The 24,732-nt window shown below is 40.2% G+C and overlaps 1 long non-coding RNA gene across 2 annotated transcripts; it reads right to left on the reverse strand.

The window, feature by feature from the left end:
- Positions 1-7,949: 7,949 nt before the first annotated feature.
- LOC113586905 lies at positions 7,950-20,646 on the reverse strand. Of its 2 annotated transcripts, XR_003411670.2 has the most exons (4): positions 20,474-20,646; positions 11,814-11,878; positions 10,102-10,270; positions 7,950-8,166 (listed from the first exon to the last, which is right to left on the reverse strand). It is a non-coding gene; the product is annotated as an uncharacterized LOC113586905 (long non-coding RNA). The 2 variants fall into 2 exon arrangements; XR_003411672.2 differs by lacking the exon at positions 11,814-11,878.
- Positions 20,647-24,732: the final 4,086 nt, after the last annotated feature.

Consider the following 24,732-nt stretch of genomic DNA (forward strand, 5'->3'; position numbering starts at 1 on the left):
ACAGCGGCAGCTATACTGATCTGGGTACCAAAATGAGGTCACAAGGGAATGTCAGTCAGGCTGTAAAAGGCCTTAGTGAAAACAGCAGAATAGCTTTATATGCTGTTCGAGCATGATTTGTAAAAATATTTCACTCAAAAGCTCTGTGCATGTTAGTAAAATATTTCTCTTATTGAAACCACTCAACAACTACAGTTTCCTCTGTACTGTATGTGAAGGTGAGCTGGTCTGCAGCCATGATTTTATTGGGTAACCATCAGAATGCCTAAAAAATCATGATCAAAAATAGAAATGCAAGCAATGAACTTATTGGTGTGTTACCATGAACCTGTGTTACCCCTGTGATCGAACCAGAGTGAATCATGACACAAAACAACTAAGAGTACCCCTCAGATGCATCATGGGATTACACAAAAGAACAGTGTGAGGAAATGTAATTACAGGTTACAGGTGAGAAATGTTTTACTCTGTTTATTCTTCATGGCCTTGGCAAAATAAATGATGGTTATGCCAAAAAGCATTATGAATGAAAATAAAATAAGAAGGAGAGATAGAGAGAAGAGAGATAGAGAGTAATAGAGAGAGAGAGAGAGAGATAGAGAGTAATAGAGAGAGAGAGAGAGAGAGAGAGAGAGAGTAATAGAGAGAGAGAGAGAGAGACTGACTCACATGGGGCAAGGTTCCACCCAAGGAAAACACGTGCTGGCACACCCACTGTTGGAAAAAGAACCACACACATTGTTTTTCCCAGAGAGACAGAGAGAGAGAAAGAGAGAGATCAGAGAAAGAGAGACAGAGAGATCAGAGAGAGAGAGAATGTGAGGGTGAGAGTTGTGTGATGTTTTGAGCTTCAGATACAGAGAACTTTAAGTCTGTTTTTAACCCATTGGGCTCCTGCTTGGGGGTGGGGGCTATTTGATCATTTTTTAAAAATTCTCTTAGCTCAGATTTTGATAAGTTATATAAAGCATTTATGGATTTTGTGTTAGAGATGGCACTAAAACAGTACAGAAACACAGCTATTCGGTTCAACTTGATTAGCCTATTTTACAAATCAAATGAACTTTTGGCTACTGCACTTCCCTGAATTAGGACAGGCAATAACATTACAAATTCCATTTTTGTGAAGAAATCTGACTACATGGCTCCATAATCTTCAGCATTCCCTAAAAGTACTCTGGATGCATTTGCTTGGTTGACAATGAGAAAATTATTCTAAAACTTTGAAACAATCAGTGCAACTCCCTGTTTTTCATTAGACAGATATAATCATTTTTGTATTTATTTCATGCAACAAAACATTACTATATTTACCCATGTGCGCAAGTAGGCCGGAGTGCAGTGGAGGTTGCTGTTGCTGTGCTGTACCCGGTCCCTGCTGCAGAGATTCTGCATGAGGCCTGCACTCATGCGAGGGTCTCTCTCCGTAGGCTGGCAGAGGTAGTCAGGTCACCCCCAGTCACTTGCAGTGTGCTACAGACCCAGAACCCAAGAGCACCAAGGGAGTCTCCAAACTGCAGGTGGGCCAGGTATTGCCACGCACTGGTTTATGGTGTGTAGGTTTCACTTACTGAACCACTCTCCCTTGAAAAGAAGAAAGGAACGCACTACTACTCACATCTGTCTGTCCCGCATGTTAGAGAGCATCGATACCAATCACACGCATTCTCACCCAAACACATGCGTTTGTGATTACACACACGCACGCACACGCACACATTGACCTTTAATCAGCCCTGAATCAGAACTGTGCCCGTCACCGATGGCAACGTACCGGGAATAAAAACACCAATCAGAGAGAGAGAAAAAGAGGAATTAAAAATCAAAAGCAGGCGAAGAGGTGCTCTCTGACTCTCTCTCGCTCTCTCCACGTCACCTCCAAGCTGAATCCCTCACTGCCACTCCTCGGAGAGCAAGAGAGAGAAAAAGAGATGGAAAGAGCAGAGGGGCAAGAGAGTGGATTTGTGGGGAGAGGAGGGAATGTGTGGGGAATCAGAATCAGCTGCTTTTCCAGAAATCTGATAAGGCATTTGTTTTCAGTAAACACAAACACACTTATGTCTACAGAAAATACATTCGGTATGCAGATGAAAATCCAGACTATAGAGAACACCCATTATGATCAGAAGACAAGTGTGATGTGCTTTAAAGAAACATTTGTAGTGCAGAAACAAATAAAACACACACATGAAACATGAACACACACACACACGAAACATGAACACACACACACACCAGTAATATATTGTGATCCCACTTTGAAGAGTTTGCTGTGAAAAGGGCAGAGACATAATTAATCACCCTCAACTTCAAATAGAAGCTTACATATGTTCTCCCTCTCTCTCTCACACACACACACACTCTGCCTCTCTCTCACACACACACACACACTCTGCCTCTCTCTCTCTCACACACACACACACACTCTGCCTCTCTCTCTCTCTCTCTCTCACACACACACACACACACACACACACACACACACACTCGCTGTCTCTCTCTCTCACACACAGACAAATGACTAGAACCTCATGGTGACTGCTGTGTGAGTTTTTTGTACAAACAAAATTATCTCTGGAGATCATTAGGTCCAAGCCCTTTTCCCCTTACATAATACAGGCTTTAACACACACACAAACACACAAAGTCACTCATAAGTCACTTAACCACAAGCACAAAAGACTCCAGACAATGTGGTGTACCACAAAGTCATTATATTTCAGAGAGGGAAAGTATGTGTGTGTGTTTTTTTTTTTTTCTTTAATTGAATCTATGGTTACAGATACTTGACTACATTTAATTGGGTTAGAAATAAACCAGTGGTTTGGCAAAAAAACAAGGTCACACTTACAGTCAAGACAAGTTGAGTGTCCAGTGTTCCCTAATCATTCGGCACTGGAGTATCAAGGCGAATGTTGTTAGCAAGTACCGTAAGCTATTTTACCCAATACCTTTTCTGTGAACAGTGATTTTCTCATACTGGATTCACTGCAGTCAGTTCTTAAATAATACACCACAGACTCAGTGATGTGGTTTATGACACAGTATGTCTTACTGTAATCTTTAATAAATAAATCTACACAACGTGACCTCTGTTAACAATACAGGACCAGCCATCTTGGATAACCAGAATCACTTTCTCCTTTCAAAGGTAAAACTGTACTGACTCTTATGTAGATGGTATCACAGCAATGCTTTGAACTTAAATTTGTAAATTTGGACTTTAATCAAAATTTGTTTGTTTAACTAATGATATCATGTAACTTAATGTTAATTGAAACAAGCAAATGAAGACTTGGGCATGTATTTAAGAAAGACTTTGGGTGAAACAACTTCTAATACTTGATAGCTACATTAGCCTTGTAGCTCTGGTGCAAAACTAATAAAACCTGTCTGGGCTGACAGACTATATTTAGAGTAAATGGAAAACTGAGAAAATTTGACCTACCTCCCCCAAAGCATTCCATGTACTCTGACAGTACATATGGTGCTGTTTTAGTAATTACTAATAGGACTGAATTTGTAATCCAGTTTATATCCTAGGTTTATATCCTAAATTTTGTTACATTATTTCATGTTTATATATTTATCTACTCAGCAAAATACACAGAAACTGCCCACATCTTTTCACAGGTGATTACCTTTCACATCGCATGCTTCACTGGCGTGGTACTACTGGACCTGAACAGTATCTCCAAAATTAGCCATTACTGTGGCACACCACACACAAATGTTTAAAAATAGAAGCATTAATACTACTACAGGTTCTTCTCATATATTTTGGATTACAGATTTCCACTAATTATACTGACTATATTATACAATACAGACCATAGAGAACAATTATTGTCTGTATTTTATTAAATAATTTCACCATTTTAAATCAGTGGCTGTGTCACAGTTTGCCTGGGTTAGCAACTATAACCGAGGAGGTAGAAATTGACAACAGCTCAACTGTATCAATTCATCAAGACAAAAACTAATAGTTATGAAGGTATATGTTATAGAGCTGTAGGAATTATATATATATATATATATATATATATATATATATAAAAATAAAGTTTATATTATAAACACTTTAAACATGAGAACATCCAGGAACATCCAGTAAAAGGAGACGTTCCTTCAACTTGGCAAGAAACGGACATGTTCAGCACTGATGCTCTGAACACTGGTGCTTGTGTCGGAACACACAATCATTGTTCCTTAGCATGGATGGGCTATAACAGCAGACAACCAGTTTGAGCGAACTTGCTGTCTAAGGTAAACAGAAAGTCTCCAGTAGGGAAGAAAATCGCAAAATTGGATCACTAAGCAGTGGAAAAACAGCGTCTAGTCAGATGAATCCTGATTTGGTGTAACACTCAGAGTGCTCTGATACCTGTGGACTGATGTTTGAACAGTAGTTTTTGCAAGCATTGTGGCTGACCAAGTTTATTCCTAACTAGTAACAGATTACCCTGTTGCAGGAGGATGCGTTCAGCAGGACGTTGGGTTGTATAGTCAGGGATTGGTTCCAGGAACATGACAAAGTTTTCTTTGGCCTTCACATCCCCAGATCTTAATCCTACAAAACAACTCTGGGACGTTCAGAGCAGCCCCTCCAGTACCTTTTGGTACCTCCATCTAATTTGCGGAAACTGCCCAACTGGGCTAAGGTTCCTGCGGAATTATGTCAACACCTCGTGGAATGTGTGGCACTATGAATTGCTGAATTGGTAAAGTGACCATTCAGTGTGCGTGTGTGTGTGTGTGTGTGTGCGCGCGCGCGTGCGTGCGTGTGTGTGCGCGCGTGCGTGCGTAAAATATACCCATCAAAATGGCCTAAAACTTGAAGGATGGTACATGGGACAAGTTCATTTGTATAAAATGCAATGGAAATTGCTCATACTTGTTGCAATTCCCAAGAATTCTTTAAAAATATTCCGATGTTACTCGTTCGTATGAGCTTTGATATGACAGAGCTTTCCTTTAACAATAATGCACTGTTCCCAGTGGGCACCTCTTGCCACAGTAGGGGCCCATTACAATTACTGCACTCAGCCCTTCTTTTGTTGATATTTCACAAAAGAATATCACAGCTTTTAGAACAGGATTTACATTGCAGAAAGTGGGGCAAATGTTGCAAACTGCAAACATTTACATCTCCAAATAATTCAGCTAATATCGGACAGAAATGTAATGTTTTAAAAGAGTTAACCTTAGGTTGACTAAGACCCTAATCAGACCATGACTAAACGAAAAGTCTCATCATGATTAGATCTTTACAATTCACATTCTAATTCAGAACAATATCAGACCATTGGTGTAAACCCAGCTATTGATATGGCTTTAGGGGAATGGATAGAGCTTAGGAGTCACTGAAAGAACTTTAGCTTAGAATATGTGCTCCATTGAGTTCACAATCAGGCCTCAGCTCACACTATACCTGGCTGTGTCTGACTCACTAGTGAGGCTTTGGCTGCTGACCGTGCTGACAGCCACAGAGCTATGAGAGTGAGAGTATGGCACAATACACCAGTGAAGACAGACAGGCCAAGATGCTTTACCACACACCAGTGAACACAGACAGGCCAAGATGCTTTTTGTCACACCAGTGAAGACAGACAGGCCAACATGCTTTGCATTGATAGAAAAAGCTGTGGGTGGAGCTGAGTTATATCGCACTCCCAACACGGGTTCACTTAGAGGCAGAATACATTGAGCGCTTACTGTCTTACCAGAACGCAGTGCTTTTGTATCTGCTAGGGTTACAGATCCATGGGTGTAAACAGGTGGAATTTTGAGATTTCCTAGTCAGCATTCTTGTCAGAGGGACGGCACAGAGCTTTGTGTTAGATCCACCAAATTAAATCAAGAACCAAGACCAAAGCCACACAGTCTTCCTGCCCTAGTCTACACCACGTATCTCTCAACCTCTCACATTCTCTTTGCAAACTGCCAGAACCAGCGACAACCAGAGAGTGATTTCAGAAGTGTGATGAGATTCACAGACTCTGTTTAAAATTCACTGTTGGTAATGTATGTCCAGAAAAAAAAATAAAATAAATAAAATTACATTTCCTCTGGAGAAGTCCATTACACACCATTTTCCATCTGGAGTAGTGGAACAGCTTCCCTGCTACAGTAATCGGGATTCCTTGTCCTGTTTGGAGCTATTCTCCCCATGTGTCCTTTGCATTGGGAGAGAAAGTCCTGACAGCGTTTGTTGTTCTTCATGGACTAATTGTCCAATGACATTCCCATGTCTTCCCCTGTGTTTTCTGTTAGGGCAAATTGAAGTCACACCAGCCTCAGCTGGTCAGCCAGATCTCTCAGCTAAAAAACTCCTGCTGGGAGAGACCGGACTACTGTGCACGCAAAATAGGAGGAAGAGGGAAGAATCACAGTCTGCATTGAAAAATACATTTAATGTGATATCATAAAAACAAATATTAAAATGTCTGATTTTTAAAAAATAATCCAAGCATTATTGTTGATTATATATTTCTATGTGTATTAATAAATTTGCAATATAAATGTAAAGACCAAAATAAACTACTATTACAACTACTACTTAGCACGACCAGGCTAAGACCAGAGAATGTGTGTGCGTGTGTGTGTGCGCGCGCATGTTGAGGTCAGGGTTCCAAACACCCCCTGATGTGCATGAATTTGGTTGGAACATGGGGGTTAGAGATCGGGAGTGGCACATCCCACATGTACCATGCATGTGTATAAAATGTTTCTGGATGTGAGGCGTGTTTGTACGAAATGTGTGTGCAAGTGACAGGCGTGTGTGTGTGTAAAATGCTTGGGTGCAACAGGTGTTTGTGTGCATTATGCGTGTGCACACAGGAGGGGTGTGTGTAAAATGCATGAGCATGCAACAGGCATGTGTGTAAAATGTGTGTGCATGTGAGAAGTGTGTGTAAAATGCATGAGCATGCAACAGGCATGTGTGTAAAATGTGTGTGCATGTGAGAAGTGTGTGTAAGATGCATGAGCATGCAACAGGCATGTGTGTAAAATGTGTGTGCATGTGAGAAGTGTGTGTAAAATGCATGAGCATGCAACAGGCATGTGTGTGAAATGCGTGTGCATGTGACAGGCATGTGCACCATTCACTTCCACAATGGTGCACCTACTGCTGTCCCATTACCAACATGGGTCTGCTCAGACTAAAATAGGGTGAGTGATGCCACACACACACACACACACTTCTTCACACAGTCAGGGCTTGGTCTGGCCTGCCACACACAAGGCCATTTCCTTCACAGGTTTTAGTCGAGGTTCATTAAATTTGCTCATTTCTACGGATCAGTATGGTTTAGACACAAAACACCCAAGCCCTCCCACTCTTCCTTCAACTGTTCAAGGAGAAGACAGTCAAGGCAAGATAAGAGCGTAATGAACATTTAAAATAGAAATGAAAGGGAGAGATTAAAGTAAATGAAAAGAAGAGAAAGCATTCGAAGAGTTATTAACTCAGGATACACCCCTCAGTGAATTAAATGTCAAATAGGTTATCAGTTCACAAGCGGCATACAGTGTGTGTGTGTGTGTGTGTGTGAGAGAGAGAGCGAGAGAGCAAGCGAGATAGAGCGAATGTGTGTGTGTTAGAGAGAGATAGAGATTAACAGAGTGGATAAATGTCTACTGAAAAGAATGCTCAGTGCTGTGTCTTAGATGCAGGGTGAGGTTCAGAACAATCAAGTCCCTGCAATCCTGCATCATGCAGTCCCTGCAATGGCCACTGCATATTCTTGCACTGGCTTCTTCCAGCTTCATGGTTTATAGGTCTTAAGATAAATGAAGACAGACTGGCATAACACATGAAATTATGTCACCCACAGACACCCATCATGAGCTAAAAGAATTTAAGATACTGACAATGAGTCATCCTCTGTTCTTATATTGGCTCTGTGACACACACACACACACACACACACACACACACACACACACACACACACACACACACACACACACACACACACACACACACACACACACATTGTGTGTGTGAGTGGGTTTTTATTACTGCCAGGTTAAAGGTTGCTTTCACAGGGCTCCAGAAGATCAAAGCCACTGTTGCTGTGGTAATGGTTGTCGTCTGAGATGTTGCCGTGGTGATGAGTCTGTCTGGCCACCTGCAAGCACTGGCCCCTCACATTTCCTCACCTATTTTGTACAAACATGGAGAAAAAAAAAAAATTCCAAATATATCTGGACTGCGATTAATCAATAACGATGCAATATTACAATACCAATAAAAAGACCTAATTAGCAACACTGAATGTTAGTCTTTTATGTCACTAGCAAGAATTACATTGAAGCAAAAAGTCACATCTGTTGATCATATGCTAATTGTGTTTGTGTGTGTGTTTTGAGAGCCATTGTTTTCTGTAATGTAGACTATCCCATCTCCTAGTACGAAAAGTAAAGAAACTGATCACCTACTCAGTTGCCAGTCTCACACCCCTGCAAAACACCTGCAGTGTAGACACTGTGGGAGTAAATTAAATCACATTTATTCTAGTTTAAACCACCTTGAAATGATGTGAAGAATTCACAATCATGGAGCCGGACCGTGCTTCCTGTCAGGACGGAGGAAGGTTAGGCTGGTCACAGATCAGCATAAAAAAAGCGCAGTGCCCTGACTCTGACCCTGTAGGCAGGCACCACTAAGACAGCCCAGCAGCTGCACTGGGTTCTCAGGGAACAGCGGGTGGCAGAGAGACTGCTGACCTCAGCGCGTGAAAGGTCGTCTGCTGCAGTGCTGGGAAGATTTGCACTGGACAGTGGCCAAAGGCAAGCAGTCAGTGGTCTATACTGACCACTGATCATGGATATATAGAAAGAAATGATAGTTTAGGGCCTGGGTGTTTTAGGGTGTCTGAACCCACATGATTAGAATCTGACAGTTACTATGTAATTTCAGTGAGATTTATTCTCTCACGTTAGTTTACTCAATAAAGACAACCATACTCCAGTGAAGTAATCACATGTCTAATAAAGGATTTACTTTTATTAGATTTAAACATTTTAAGTTTGCTTTAATATTTAAGTTTAGCATGATTTTATGTGGATAAAAGGATTCTGGAAACTGTTTTGATATTGGAAACCATTTGGAAAATGTTCAAACTGCTTTTTCTCTTTTGCATTTTAGGGCTGCGATGAATTCCAGCATGCGTCACCAACAGGTCTGCATACATACTGAAACAGAACCCCATTCTGGCCTGATCATCCCCCTGTGAGAGGCTGTGCTGATGAACATGTGTAAATGTTAGCTTTAAGTGTCTGCTCAGCACTCCGTGATTGATCTAAACGTGATTATCTGCAGCGAAAGCTGATAATGTTAAGAAAGGTCCAGAACAATATGCTCCACTTAACAACACACAACTGTTAGAGAGACACTCATACAACACACACTTACACTCACACAACTCTTATAAAGGCACACGTACAATTCATACAACACACAGTTCATACAGACACAATTGACACAGTCACTCATACAAAACACAACTCCTAAAGAGACATGCATACAACTCATGCAACACACTACTTCTTCACACACCATTACAACACACAACTTGTACACTCATAACTCATACAGAGGAACTCATACATGTACAGAAACAAACTTGCACAGATACTCATACAGAAACATACAGCTCCCACAACACACAACTCAGAGACACTCATACAATACACAAGTCATACAATTCATACAACACAACTTGCACAGAGACACTCAGCAGCAGCAGGTCATCACTTATGTGAGAGCAAGACAAGACACAGTACATGATGGGAAAAGTGGAACAATAGAAAAGGACATTACAAAAGAGACAGAGGATGAGACAGAGGATGAGACAGAGGATGAGACAGAGGATGAGACAGAGGATGAGAGACAGCCATCTGCACCTCTGCACACCTTCATCTACTTCGGCAAACGTCTTCTTTAATCACAGAGATGGTAAAGTGTGTGTGTGTGGCGTCTGGAGATGACAGATGAACGGAGGAGATTTCCACACTGTTAACGATCTCTACATGCCAACACAAGGACATAAACCACACAAAGAGGTGCTGGCACGTTCTCTCCGTCTCCCTCACCTCTGGATCGCCCTCCGGTTTTCGTTTCTTGCCCTGGTGTTCTTCACCTGGTCCTTTCTGAGCCCTCTCCTCGTCGTCTCCTTCCCGCTCCTAGGAGCTGGGCCCTCCGCCGCCACACATCAGACGTAAAGGACTTCCAGATGTTCCTCTCCGTCTTCATATGCTCCGTCTTAACTCAGTTGAGGGTGAAATTGTTTAATCTAATGATTGCCTTATAAATATTTTGCAAGTTATGTGAATAAGGTCATATGGTGCTCCGATTATTCTGACCAGTCCCACTGGTCGGTACAATCACAGCACATGCACAGCAGGCCAGTTTAACCAAAGCGCTACACGTGTTCAACATGTCCTGTCTTTAACCTGAACACCGCCACAGTTTATTTCAGCATGTTTAGGTGACGTGACTAAGAGAAATAATTCTCTCTCATGCATCAGGATGTGATAAACCAGATGTCCCTCCACTCTTAATGGATGGCCAAGTGATGTCACTTGGTACAATAACGGGTGGAAAACTTTGGTTTTCAACACAATAAAAACAATATTAACACATGAAGCAACAATGCAACACAAGAAAACAATTTTTTTTTTTCCTGAGTATGATCCACATGTTACATTTGCTGACACTAAACATTGACAACTCCATTGTCATTAATTTAGTCTCTGAAAGAAACTGGCTTAGTTACTCCTCCTTTTATGTCATAAACCAGTCAAGAAAGTCATTTGTTTGTGTGAAGCCAAGACAAACATACTTATAACCAACCTGAGTATGAAAGTTTACAATAAGATACCTCTCCTACCACCCATCCCTCCCTTTCAATTACTGCCTTCAATTATTAAATGAAACATTTGACACGGTCCTAATTTAAAATGAAGCCCCATTTCATATTTAAACACATTTTCCAAATTTCACTGCAAAAATACAGCTGTGGAATGCCACTTACAACACACTGTTCCTGACATCAAAAGAGGAGAATAATGGAGTGAGTTTCCAGGCATGTGCCGAGCAGTTGTAGTGCCAGGGAGGACCCAGACCACGCTCGGGTTTGGTGTGGAGGACCCAGGCAACGCTTGGGTTTGGTGTGGAGGACCCAGGCAACGCTTGGGTTTGGTGTGGAGGCTAATGTCCTACCAGCCCGAGTGTCAGCAACAGCAGTCTGCAGTGAAATACGAACCCCCCCACACATACACGCGCGCACGTGTACGCACACGCGCGCACATTCTGGCATCTCTATTTTTTGAGTCTTTCTCTTCAGATCTTTAAGGAGTTTGGGTTTTTCTATGCTTTTTGGTTTGTTTAAGGTGTTCTCTTTTGTTTTGTTTTTCTTGCCCCAGGCTCAAGAACATGTTGCTTTGTGGCTGAATATAGTTGTATAGTGTTTTTAGCACCTTTGCTCTTCAATGAACAAAACACATTTATGTATAAAGTGATACAGTGTGCCAACACTAAGTTCAAATAAGAGTCAATATATATTATAACTGCATAAGGCACTCTGGAACTACATTGCCACCATTAAAAGAATGCATATGGTGAACCACATGGAATGTATGTAAGTGTGTGTGTGTGTGTGTGTGTGTGTGTGTGTGTGTGCGCGTGCGCGCATGTGTCTGTGAGGGAGAGAGCGAGAGAGAGAAAGACGCAGAGGGGGGGAACTCTAATTGCAGACACATCAAAGCAGCACTCATTCGGTTATGTGCATTAAAGACACACTAACCTTTCCATCACCATAAAACACTGATCAAGGGTCTGCTTTGCTCCCGCGCTCACACACCAACACCCCTGTATATATACACAAGTGCACAAGAAGAAGCAAACAAACTTAGTCACACATATATATTCACACTCAAGCATAAATACACACTCATTCAAATTTACAAAGAGTGCACACCCCCCTATGCTTATGCTCGCTCTCCCACACACACACACACACACACACACACACACACACACACACACACACACACACACACACACACACACACACACACACACCTTATGGGGTGTTGAGAGGGCATAAATCCTATGATGATTGATTGGCAGGGGTCCAGGGGGCATGCCAGGAAGTGCTCAGCTTTATTCTTGATCTCAACTTCGGAATAATCTCGCACACCCTTTCCATTCTCTCTCTCTCACACACACACAGGGGTCTGTAATGATTGACAGGATGTGTAAGTGAATGACTAATATCTGCCAAGACATCCCAATGGCATGCCTGGAAAGAGAGAGAGAGAGAGAGATATAACACATGCCACTCACCCTACTAACGTGGTGTTGTATTGTACAATTAATGGCATTGGAGCACACATTAGTGTTGGGCGATAAGAAGGTAATGCGGTATACCCCGATATTTGAAAACGGTGACGGTTAAACAAACATTTAGTGACGGGACTTCAAAATTGGCGACATCAAAATGTCTGTTTTACGTCTTATAAACAGACAATAGGATGTTCAGGGACGGGACGGAGGTCAGTGTTGGTGACTGAGGGGCTCACTGGTTGTTGAGCTCATACAGAGAGAGGGGGAACCAACATGGCCAGCGATGAGGGCAAGCAAGCTAATGCTACGGCTCCAATTCGACAGCATTTTGGAATTGTTCCAAATAAAAGGGAGAACCCGCAAGCCTTGAAGAAACCTGTCTAAAAACAGTCGCAGGTAAGGAGGGAAACACCTTTTAATCACTTCACAAGTGCCGTCGACCTCAAAAAGCCGCATGGTCACTTCTGACAAAGCCAAAACGTTAACGGCAAAATATATAAGGTACAGTTACAAGATCTCACTAAACCTTCATTTAAAGCCCTGATCCAAACACTTGATTGCCAGTACAAGCTACGTGGAAGGAAATACTTTTCTAAAAATTCTTGTACAAGGTTAGACAAATTGTACCACACGTACTGCTGCCGACTGCAGACAGCTATTCATTAACATTTTTGTTGAGAAAATGGTAGCTGGATTTTCTTGCCGTTGCTTTAACACGCCATAAATAAGACAGTTTCAATATGCTAGTAAAACAGCATTGAACTGCTTTGTGTTCACGTCTTAAATTCTCAAGTTAAATTATTTTAAAGCCTGAAGTTTTGTGGTTTTTTTTTTTTTTTTTTGTCTGTTTTTACTGTCCAGCGAGAGATTAAATCTATTAAAAATAAGGGCTAAATAGTAAAGGCTGGGTGTGTTTAAATATATATTGCCATATTGTGCAGTGCAAAATAAGTAACATTTGTAATGTTCTGATTTATCTTTTAATTAAAAACATACGTCGCTTGTTTTCTGAACGTGTTAATCCCCCACAACTCGCGGTAATACCGTATACCACGAGATTATTCGAAGACGGTACGAAAAAGGCGATATCGCTCAACCCTAACGCACACCGTCATCTTTCACTGTACACTTTAGTTCAACCATTTGTCCTTTCTATGCACAAAGCTACGCAAAAGCTTCAACATAGTGTGTACCAAACTCACACAAAACACATTAAATAATGATTACCATAGCAACTTAATGCTACACACACACTCACACCTATAGCCAAGCTTTGACCAACTATGCAGGGAAGCCTCCAGAAAACTGTAGCTGTAAAACTATACCATTTTATCACGTTGAAGAAACAAGTTATACACAATTTCTGGTAATTTTCATTTCTACACTTGCTTGTTAAAAGTACAGACATCTGTGAACATACTCCTTCCAAAGATTCCACTACTCTGCCCAAACTAAATAGGCCGTTTCCATATAGTCATGCAGCACATTTTCAAGAGACATTCAAAATACATCTTATACATTAAATACGCCCAACTACTGCTTATTATCACAGTTTTGTTTGAACCATAAAAACAAAATATGTTAATAATCATATATCCTCATTGTTGTTACTTTTTACAAAGTACTGCCAATTTATTGTTATCTATTTACTTTTTTTTTTTTTTACTGGTGTTACACTTTTGCAGATTTGGTTAAATGCAGGCTTTATGCAATTTTTGTAGGCTGTACCCTAATACAGCCATACAAATGCAACACTCACCTGCACCCAAATAAAAGCTCCGCCCCCGCCATAACACTAACCTTCAAATCACTTACTAAACAGTACATTGTTTGTCTCTTAATTTTTCAAATGAAAGCTCCTGTGTTTACAAAAAACAAACAAACATTGGTACACATGATCTGCTGGTTCTCTCATTTGGTCCCCACAGAGATATATAAACATGTGTACACACACACACACTATTCTTTCAGCCATAGTCTGATGCTCACTTGGTCTGCAGTTACCATTCTGATTTAATGAGGTAATTAGACTGTCTAAGTGTGCGTGTGTTAGAATCCTCATGCTGACACGCACACTATTATTGTGTTCAGTGAACAGCCTCAGTGGTTGTCACTCAGCTGCCTGTTTCTCCAGAGTCTTCCCTGTGTGTTTGACTCTGAAACTAGAAACCAGATCGCTATCTCTACTTCTCATTAGTCATTATGAAAATTTTTTATTTTTATTTTTTAAGACAAGGATGTGCCCCTTAATCAAGCTCGCATATTCAATAGCCGGCCAAAACTGTTTCACCTTCCTCATTCTTATATTTTTAATGTTCTTTTTTTAAGCCACAGCTTCCATCTGTGGCACTATTCTAACATGTCTATTCTAACAGAGTTCAGGGCTTTTTACTGTGTACCTATGGCAAGGTTTAAAACAGTAAAACACAGACATGCATTCATTCATTAATTAATGTCCAATTTACAGTACTTTCATGATGTAATGTTCTAAGGGTCATTCGTGTGTGTGTGTGTGTGTTTAGCTCTCTAAACAGCAAAAACAAACAAACAAATCTATTACTGCATTCAGTGTGCATACACACAAGTTTGAGGACTCACATCTTCACCCTCCTCTGTTAGCCAGCTGTCTAGGTTTTAGTCCTTGATCAGAATAACAAATAATATTTGTAGCATTCACACATGCACACACATGTTAAAATACACACATGCAGTAAGAACACAGTAAAATGTTTCACATTCTCCTGTGGTCCTATCAGGGTGTAGTTCAGACACACACACACACAAACACACACACGTAAAGCAAAGCTGTGTGGGCTCTGCACAGACTTGGTGTTTAGCATTATGTTTGACAACACCATTCTGAGACACTCAATGGTTGTTTTTTTTTTACCGTCATATAGGTACAAAACACTGTGGGATTAATTTTTTACCACAAAGCTTGCAACATGTACTTCCCTACTTGTAGCCTATTTCCCCAATGTCCTAATCCATCGCATTCATACATGACAAAATTTACAAAAAATGTGATATCGTGTTGTCCTTTAATAATGCTGTTAGCAAGTAAACACACAGTACTGTTATATGCAATCTTTGCTATTAATTTACAACGCATTTTGCACACGTCACATTTATATAGACTTGGTTTACATAGATGTGTTCAAAGAGTTTTGGATTATAAATTGGCAAGCAGCAGAAAATAAATATATAAACCATCTAGGCCAAACTACAGTAACAACACAGAGACACTATCTGAAGCTATACTAGAGTTACAGAACAGAGACACCATCTGAGACTAAATTAGAGTTACAGCACAAACACGCCATCTGAGACTAAAGTAGAGTTACAGCACAGAGACATTCTGTGAGACTAAAGTAGATTTACAGCACAGAGACTCTTAAACTATGCAGGCCAATCACCAAAAACATCATTCACTTATCCAGAATCCATGTTCGGGATTAATGCTGGAGCCAGGTCTGTGTAAACTACAAATTCTTTTGAATTAAGCCAAACACTATAACACCTTGTCAGCCGGAACAGTCCTCGGAAAACATTAATAGCTCATACAGTCTCTAATGCACACATTACACACTAAACCAAACCTGTGGGGTAATGGGTCCTTTTCACCCTTCCACCACTGACATATGCGTGTGTTCCAGACTGCCTGTGTAGCTGGCCTACCCAAACAAGATCATAAGAATGAGGTAAAACCTAAATGAAAATAGGAAATTAATTGGTTTTGGCAGAAAGTGGTTAATGACAATTTACCAAGATGCATTAGAAGGCAAGTAGCGTGGTTACGAAAGCCAGTTAGACTTAAAGGTAAAATCACATTGTCAGGAGCAAGATGCACTGTTTTTAGCTGTTAACTGGCTCAGAGTTAGTCACAGGTCAACTATACTCACTGGCTGACTAAACAGTTTATTGGTTCTGTTATTTGAAAGACTATTGACAGAGATTTTGGATTTCAACAAAATTTCATTGCTGAAGACCAAGCATTGCCATCTCATTTAATAGACCTTCCAAAGGTTTGTAACTGTCCTAAATGCTGTTGTATTTATGTCACTGTTGTCGTTAAACCTTACTGCCCAACTGCCCAGCCATTGTGGATCACACAGCTTTGCCCTGTAGTAGCTCTGTGATTAAACAGACTTCTTGTAGATGCTCGATTGCTTTACAGGTCAGCTTCTGCTTCAGTTCTGACACACCTGTATACTAGTATATATTGCTAGTATTTTCCACCAAGATGCTACACGTACATTCTAAATCAAAAACGGTCTCCATCCAGCTACCTCCAAGTCTCTCTGTTTCTCTCTCACACACGCACACTCCACTCCACTAGAGAAAACACCTAACTCTAGCATAATCATTTCCACATTTATACCTCAGGAATTCTAACCTTCCTCTCACTCTCTTTCTCCCTCGGTTTGTCCTGTCTCTATATTTTTCCAAGCTTTGCCAAAACCCTGCAGTGGTTTTAAACAAGTGCTTTACAAAATCAGAAGTGAAGGATTTCCCTGCATGCATAGTATGCCTGCTAAATCTCAACAATTACATGGTCTCTGTGTGTGTGTGTGTGTGTGTTTGGAATTACATATCTGTATGCACTTTGCAGTTTAAATCAATAAATGTCTAATTTTGACTAATGGGACAAGCAAATGATTTATAGCACCAAATCTGTAAATGCAAATGACATGCACACACCATCATCTTTTAAACATGCAACCATTAAATGATTCAATAAATTGATTTATAATGTAAATTATTTAAATTGTGCTGACTCAGATCAGTCAATATGACCATAACTATCAAGTGTCATTCCAGAGTGTGCATACTCCCTGTTTGTTTCACTAAGAAATAGAATCTCTTTCTTGAACATATGCACATAATATGTAAAGAAAATGTTGATTTTGGGATATTGCCTATAGAGTTCCACCTTCGCCTATAGCACTGCTGCCACCTAGTGGACATGAAGGAATAATGCCAGAACTGCACCACCCCAGCAGATCAACAGAAAGGCCATGTGTTCCAGACGTTTATAAATAGGGAGGTGTGATCAACAGCCCTGTGGCCTTCTGGGACATGACAGTGTTTGTAGTTAGTTGTGTGTGTGTGTGTGTGTGTGTGTGTGTCTCCACACACACAACCAACCAGGTGTGTATGCATGTTATGCCTTCAGCTATGTGTTGGTTTTTGAGCTGCAGTTTTTCATATTATTTTGAATTACAATGGCCTTCAGCCAGGTCACAATGTTTCTACTCCACCATTGCATTGGCAGTAAGAATAATTTATTGATCTCAGTTACAAGATATTGTGATCGTAATAACTATGTATTCTTCTCCTACTTTTTTAACAACATGGTTCTCTGGGTGTGGTAAGATCATTAGTACACATATCTACTTTAACCAAAATAACCTACATTTACAAGCCAAGGACAGTTTGGCTGGTTAAAAAGCTTTTGCTTTGGCTCCCACTCCACTTTTCCATGTTTCCAGTTTTGTCTATACTGGAAGCGCACGCCTGGTCCTGGAGGGTGAAAGTCCAGTCTGGCCATTTCCCTGATTGAACATGCCTACTAAACTCGGCAATTAACTTTTGAGTTTAATGAGGTGTTTTTAAAAGATGAGAATTCACCAAACAGCAAACAGAGTCTGTTTAGCAAACAGAGTCTGTAGAGTTATTTGTACCAAAAAGAGTAATTTTAGATTGCAGAATCTTTGATGAATCTAAAATAGAGATATAATAGCAATTTATTTCTTAGTGTTACTGTTGACTATATTCACTTTTTATGTGAACTAACATAAGATATATACAGCTGTGTGTACCATATTGATATGGCAGTGATTTAAAATGTTTTTTAGATATTATTGCAGTTTATTTGATGTTGTACAGCTGAAAAAAGGAGAATAAATTCAGCCTCTCACTGCAGCTGTCAGTCTCCTGAGTCAAGTCTCTTTGGCCATGTGACACACTACCATGTTCTCCTAAGCACATTTCCCACAAACCCCACAGATTAAATGGTTTATTCCACCAGTAGGGTTTGCAAATTCCTCGGATCACCACACGTCCCTCCCCACTTGCCAAGATCGGCAGCGTCTGTGTTTACACGAGCCAAAACTCTGATTTACAACAATGCACCGTGCCACCCAAACACTCAGCCAAACCCAACACCCTTTGCTGAGTTATTAACATTAACATCTACCAAAAGAGACCAGATACAGTGGGATTATCATCAATTTGGAGGGAAAAACAGTATCTTTCCTGGAACGATAACTACAAGTATGAAAATGGGGACAATTGTAAGACCCTTTATCACAAGAATTTACCTGTTCAGAGCTACCAGAGGTTGTAATAGCTCTGATGGATTTGCCAGATGTTTCTGAAGCTTCGGTAAAACAAAGTGATTCACTATTCAGGACAATATTTTGTTGTTAAAAGCTGTTAGCCAACTTCCAAATCCAACAATAGCTGTATTATTCAAGTTTAAACCAGCAAATGGTCTCTATAAAACATACTACAGTACAGAAGAGTCAGGCATTTTCTTCTACTGCTGTGCTAATGAGGCTATTTTCACATTTGAGAAAAAAAATACTAAATTAATGCTTCCTTATTAACTGGTCATCATTCTTGAGAGGTCAATGACAGCTGTTAACCCCCTGATATTCTATTAATTATGTTATGAAATAATATAAAACTGTAGGCGTAATTCTCTGAGGTTGAAGTTTGCTCCCTGACCACAAATACAGCCTCTAAGCATTGGCTGAGCCAGTGCTGTTAACACTGTGGATTCAGTAGGCCACAACAGTGCAGTCCAGCTTCACGCATGAGCCAGTGCTGTTAACACTGTGGATTCAGTAGGCCACAACAGTGCAGTCCAGCTTCACGCATGAGCCAGTGCTGTTAACACTGTGGATTCAGTAGGCCACAACAGTGCAGTCCAGCTTCACGCATGAGCCAGTGCTCAAGCTCACATTCACTCAGACCGAGTTCTAGAGAAAGTGGAAAACCCTGGATCTAAGCAATGACACTCACAGGGTTTTCACCATAGCAACATAATAAATTAATTCCTGCGATTAGGAATAATTTACCTGCACATTATTAAACTTAGGTAACTGCTGAAATCAGGTTCATACACCGAGTTGCCAGTTTCTATGTACCCATACTCTAGAGGTGTAGCTATAGTCCACATCCACTTAGATCTATGCACTCAGAGGACGAATGCCAGTTTGTCTCTGCATAGCTTACTGTTGGCACGTAGCATGGATATCCTGTTTTAGTTTTTTTTCTTTTTATGTGCAGTTGATGTGGCGATGTGTGGATATTTTGTGTATAACAATATAAATGCACATACTGTAATTTGGTTTGTCATATTCATAAGCATGTTTGCAAAAACTAGTTTCAAGTGCATGTACAGTATAAATGCACACTAAAAGTCTCCAGCTAACATCTGCCCACACACGCAGGATACAGGACTCGGGAACAGTCAGTCAGCTGACTGACTACAGTAGTGGTGACAGCAGTGGATTATACCTCAAAATAACCCCACTACAGCAAGTCAAGTTTACCTTATAACATGATCCTGTGATTTGATTTCTTTTGTTGCTGAGTCATTGTAAGATGAAGTTATGATCCTGTGAAACCCCTCCTGGCTGACATTTGGAAAGCAGCCCATTAAACAGAAAAGGCACTCTTCAGCTGTGTCAGCAGAGCGACAGGTTCACATGACAACAGCTCAGCTGTACTTTTATGTATGTGAGGAATTTAAATGAACTTGAAATGATTGAGAGCCATGACTTCTACTCAAACCTTTTTGGAGATTGTGCATTCTCCACTGCATTCTTGACTGCAGATATTGTATGGTTTGCATCTGACTCAGCTTAACTTAAACCCAAATATAACAGGATTTTAAATGCATTATTTTTACAATAAAATCGTGTCTTGTGTGTATCCTCAATGAAAAATGTATGAATATGCCTCAAACTCTCTGAGGTCTTACATCAAATAAGAATATATACAACTGCCTGTAAGCAAAACATTGCATGTTACTGAAAATTAGGCTACATCCAAAAGGCTGTCTATGAACATGAAAAACATAAAATCCCTGCCGACTTTACATCATACCTTCAGTCTCGCAGCAAATAACAGGACTGTGGCCTACCCAAACATGACATATAAGTGTTTCTGTCCTTTTATCCCTCGTCAGTGTTGTGGCGTCTGCTACAAACCTCCATGGTATTAAACAATGAGAAGAAAATGAAATACATTGACAGCAGAAACAACCTTATGGTGGTCTAACTTTCGAGGGCTAACGCAATACAGGTGTGTGTAGGCGTGTGCTGCAAACCGGATCCTCCCACTGCACGTGACGGGCCGCACCACGTGACGAGGCGAGCGTTCCGTGACGATTCACAAATATTAGCCAACTAGTCCGTTCTTCCCTGTTAGCCATTCTAACTTAAAACATTGTGTGTAACTACCATTATTAACAATCATTATTGTTTGACCCATTCGTTTAGCAGACGTAAAAGTACACTGATACAGTTACGGGTATTCTTAGTTAGCTAACTAGTTAACTAATGCAATTAGTAGAAACTCTAGACAGCATTACGCTGGCAGAGAGATGTTTGCTGCCTTCCGTCTTTTTGCTCAGTGGAGAGTATTATGGATGGCTTGTAAGGAAGATCCGAAGAAAAACGTTCACTTAGAAAAAAAAAAAAAAGAATTAATAAGCGCTATGGTTTACTGAGGTGTTAGTTAGTATTTCTCTAAAACGTCAGGAGGTATAAATATGACAGATGCACAATCCAACATCACTATTCACAAAGTGAATACATATTTACAAATACCACACTGTCACCATGACATACGATTACTAACAACAGCGAATTAAAAGCAGCTTCTTTTTTGTTGCATATTTAGTAGCTAAATATACAACATCAAGGCCATCACAAACACTAGTTAGATTTCCTCCTAGCAAAGTTATGTGTGTACGCTGTTATATTTATATTTTTGTCGATGCATTTGATGGTGAGTGACACGTTGTCTTTTGAATAAATAAAAAAAACACTGATCAGTTGTCAGTTTGTACAACCTTTCTTCTCGAGGCATGACGCCAACTTATGTAATAATAATACATATATAGCTCGCTTGTCTGTACAGCTGTACAAATATTAAGCCTACATAGGTTGTCTGGAGATACAAACTAAACTACATGTAAGTACATATAATAAGTTTATATACTTACTCATTCAAATTAAAAACAAATGGCCTGATTAATTCTCGTTACTTTAGGAGTATTGAGATGTGCGTAAAGCTTGGGGAAATTATGTATTTACTTAGATTATAGCAAATGATTTGAATAAAACTTAGACACGAACTTGTTTTAAAATAAAACTTTGTTCAGCAATACACTTTTTAAGTAAACATTTGAATGCCCGTGTAGGCTAAAGCTTTGTGTGTGTTTTTATGCTGATATTTAATAATGCAATTTGTATCCTTAAAAACGGAATAGGGCTTTAATCAAAATTGTTTGGATGTCATAGTGTAATACAACCACAAGGTGGAAGTAATGCATAAAGTAACCATATTGAATACGCAATTCAAAATTATTGCATTTACTCCTGAACATATGTACACGTTTTCAGTGAATACAATAGACATTTTATGCGATGATTTAGAAGTAATTTTAAGTGATTTCTACAAATAGTACAAACAATACTATCTGGAACAAAATCTACTCATGCCCAATATTCTTGGAACATTATCATAAACAATTCATAATGGTTCATCTATGTTTTCAAACAAAAGTTCTTATGGGTGTTTTATCTTCTTTATATATATTTTGCTGGAACACTCAAATTGTAGTTTTCCTACTTCATTCGGTCGCCGTGCAGCTCTGTCTAATCAATCAATTAAAACTTAGTGCCTATAAATAAAAGAGCACCTGTGTCAGTGGTATGCCTGGCAGTGATATGCTTATGATGCATTGTTTGTCTCGGTTGTATTTTGCTATGAACAAAAATGTAAATGTAAATAATCTCACACAGCTTTAGTACTGAAACATGTACTTAAATACATACATCATCACTTTACAGCGTTATAACAGTTTAACGTATTTGCAGGTATATAGTACACCAACATAGGTGTATGCTGAGCTACGCATAATATACATACTATGCTGGAAAATTTGCATTTTTGAGAGATTTATTTGTGGTTCTGAAAAGATTTGGACGGAATGTCAAGGCTAAAACAGCCACGATTTTGGAGAGAGCTTAAGCGCAGTAAGAGGCTCCAGGGTAGTTGTAAGGTTTTCAGCACTAAAGCTGTCTGTGAGCCTGTATTGTGCAAAGCTATTAATAATGGGAAATATCGGTTTGAATAAGGTCTGGGCTGAAAATAGCAAACCCATCTTTTAAGCCTTGTTTGTCTTGCTTTGTCACTTTGATTTTTAACCCTGTAACCTTGGGATAATAATCACAACTGCCTTCTTGTACTAAATATGTGCACAAACACACACACACACACACACACACACACACACACACACACACACACATATATATATATATATATATATATATATACTCACACCCAGGCACATTCTCCCTCTCTCTTTCTCTCTCTCTCTCACACACACACACACACACACACACACACAAGAAAAAAATACAGGACAGCTCCAGTGAGACCACTTTAATTGCTGCAGATATGGTTACCATAGAGATAAGGCACCAGAGATCAAAAGAATACTTCCTGAGGGAACTAATCTGTGTGCACGTGGGTGTGTGTGTGTGTGTGTGTGTGTGTGTGTGTGTGTGTGTTTGTGTGAGCGAGTGTGCTTCAAGAGAGAGAGAGGAAAGTAGTGATTATTACTCCAAGGTTACAGTGTAAGAGAGAAAGATTCCAACATACCTACAAGGAGGTTAACACTACCAGCAGATTTGTGGATGTTTTATCCCTTCCTTCTTTCCTGTCTTGTTAATTTATTGAAATGTGTGTGTGTGTGTGTGTGTGTGTGTGTGTGTGTGTGTGTGTGTGTGTGTCTCCTAAACCATAAAAAGGTGATAAAAATACATAATATAAAAATACAGACACACAAAGGTCTCCCATGCGTTTGCTTGCTCTTTGTCTTTCTCTCTCTGTCTCTGTTCCTCACCCTGTCTATCTGTCTATCTATCTCTCTCTCTCTCTCTCTCTCTCTCTCTCTCTCTCTCTGCCCCCCCCACCCCACCCCCTCACGTTCTTATTCACAGCCTGAACTAACGGCTGAACTAATTGATTGCTGGGATAAAGGTCCATGAGCAGTAACCCATAGAGAGGGAGATCTGTGATTCTCAGTTATGGCTTTTCCTGTGTGGGATTGCAGTACAGGGTAAATAGTACAGTACATAGTCTACACAATGAACACACTGTGCTCTCAAATAAAGCAATAAAACAATGAACACACACACGTACACACACACAGGCAGCCATGCACACACAAAACTGTTTTATAGTTTGGAGAAAGGGCCATTTTCTAGAACACTGAATGGAATGTAATCACCCATAGAAATAACTGGAGTGAGTCAAATGCAGAGAGAGATAGCACATGTTTGACTTGTTCTTTGCGAAAGGAAAAACATCCTAAAGAAGACACATATTTCATTATGCATTTTATATATATATTTATATATATGTATATAAACAGCAACTCAAGTCTTTGATCGCCTTAATGAATATTCAGCAGAACACTGACGAGCCTTGTAGATAAGACTCCTGGAGCCTTCTCAACCAACTATATTCAGCAAAACAAAAACAAGCATGCTTTCCACTTTGATCCTGGCCAGCTAACTCCCTTCATTCTCCCTTAGTGCGTGCATCTTAACCCCCCCCCCCCCCCCCCCCCCCCCCCCCCCCCCCAGTGCCAAACGCAGGCAGCAGCCCACGGCCCTATTAGGTGGCCATGTCAACAAGCCGAAGCAGACTGCTGTGCTCAGAGTGCTCCCGGTGCCCTGTGCTGACCCACTGCCCTCAGTATTGATTCCTAAAGAATAGGGTACTGACACAAGCCCTGGTAACGGAGTTGCTTTCATTTCAGTCGCTTCTTAATTTCAGTTTTATTTCGGGCATTTTAGTGCTAGCTTGCAAGTTACATGGGAAGACACTGGCTAAGCCCAACAGGTGCATCAGATTTTCTGATTCTAGGCTGCTTGGGCTGGCTTTATCTTGGTTATGCCATGCCCACTTAACAGTGCTGGACGTTTTGTATATGCTTTGGTAACTGAACAATATTAAAATTATTTAACATTTTTTTATTTAGCAAACTTTCTAGTTCCCTCACTCCACATATTCATCTGCTACTATTAATACAGCCAATCAGAAATGTGTATATTCCATGACTA

This window comes from Electrophorus electricus, chromosome 9 (genome assembly GCF_013358815.1).
Source record: "Electrophorus electricus isolate fEleEle1 chromosome 9, fEleEle1.pri, whole genome shotgun sequence".
Taxonomy (NCBI): Eukaryota; Metazoa; Chordata; class Actinopteri; order Gymnotiformes; family Gymnotidae; genus Electrophorus; species Electrophorus electricus.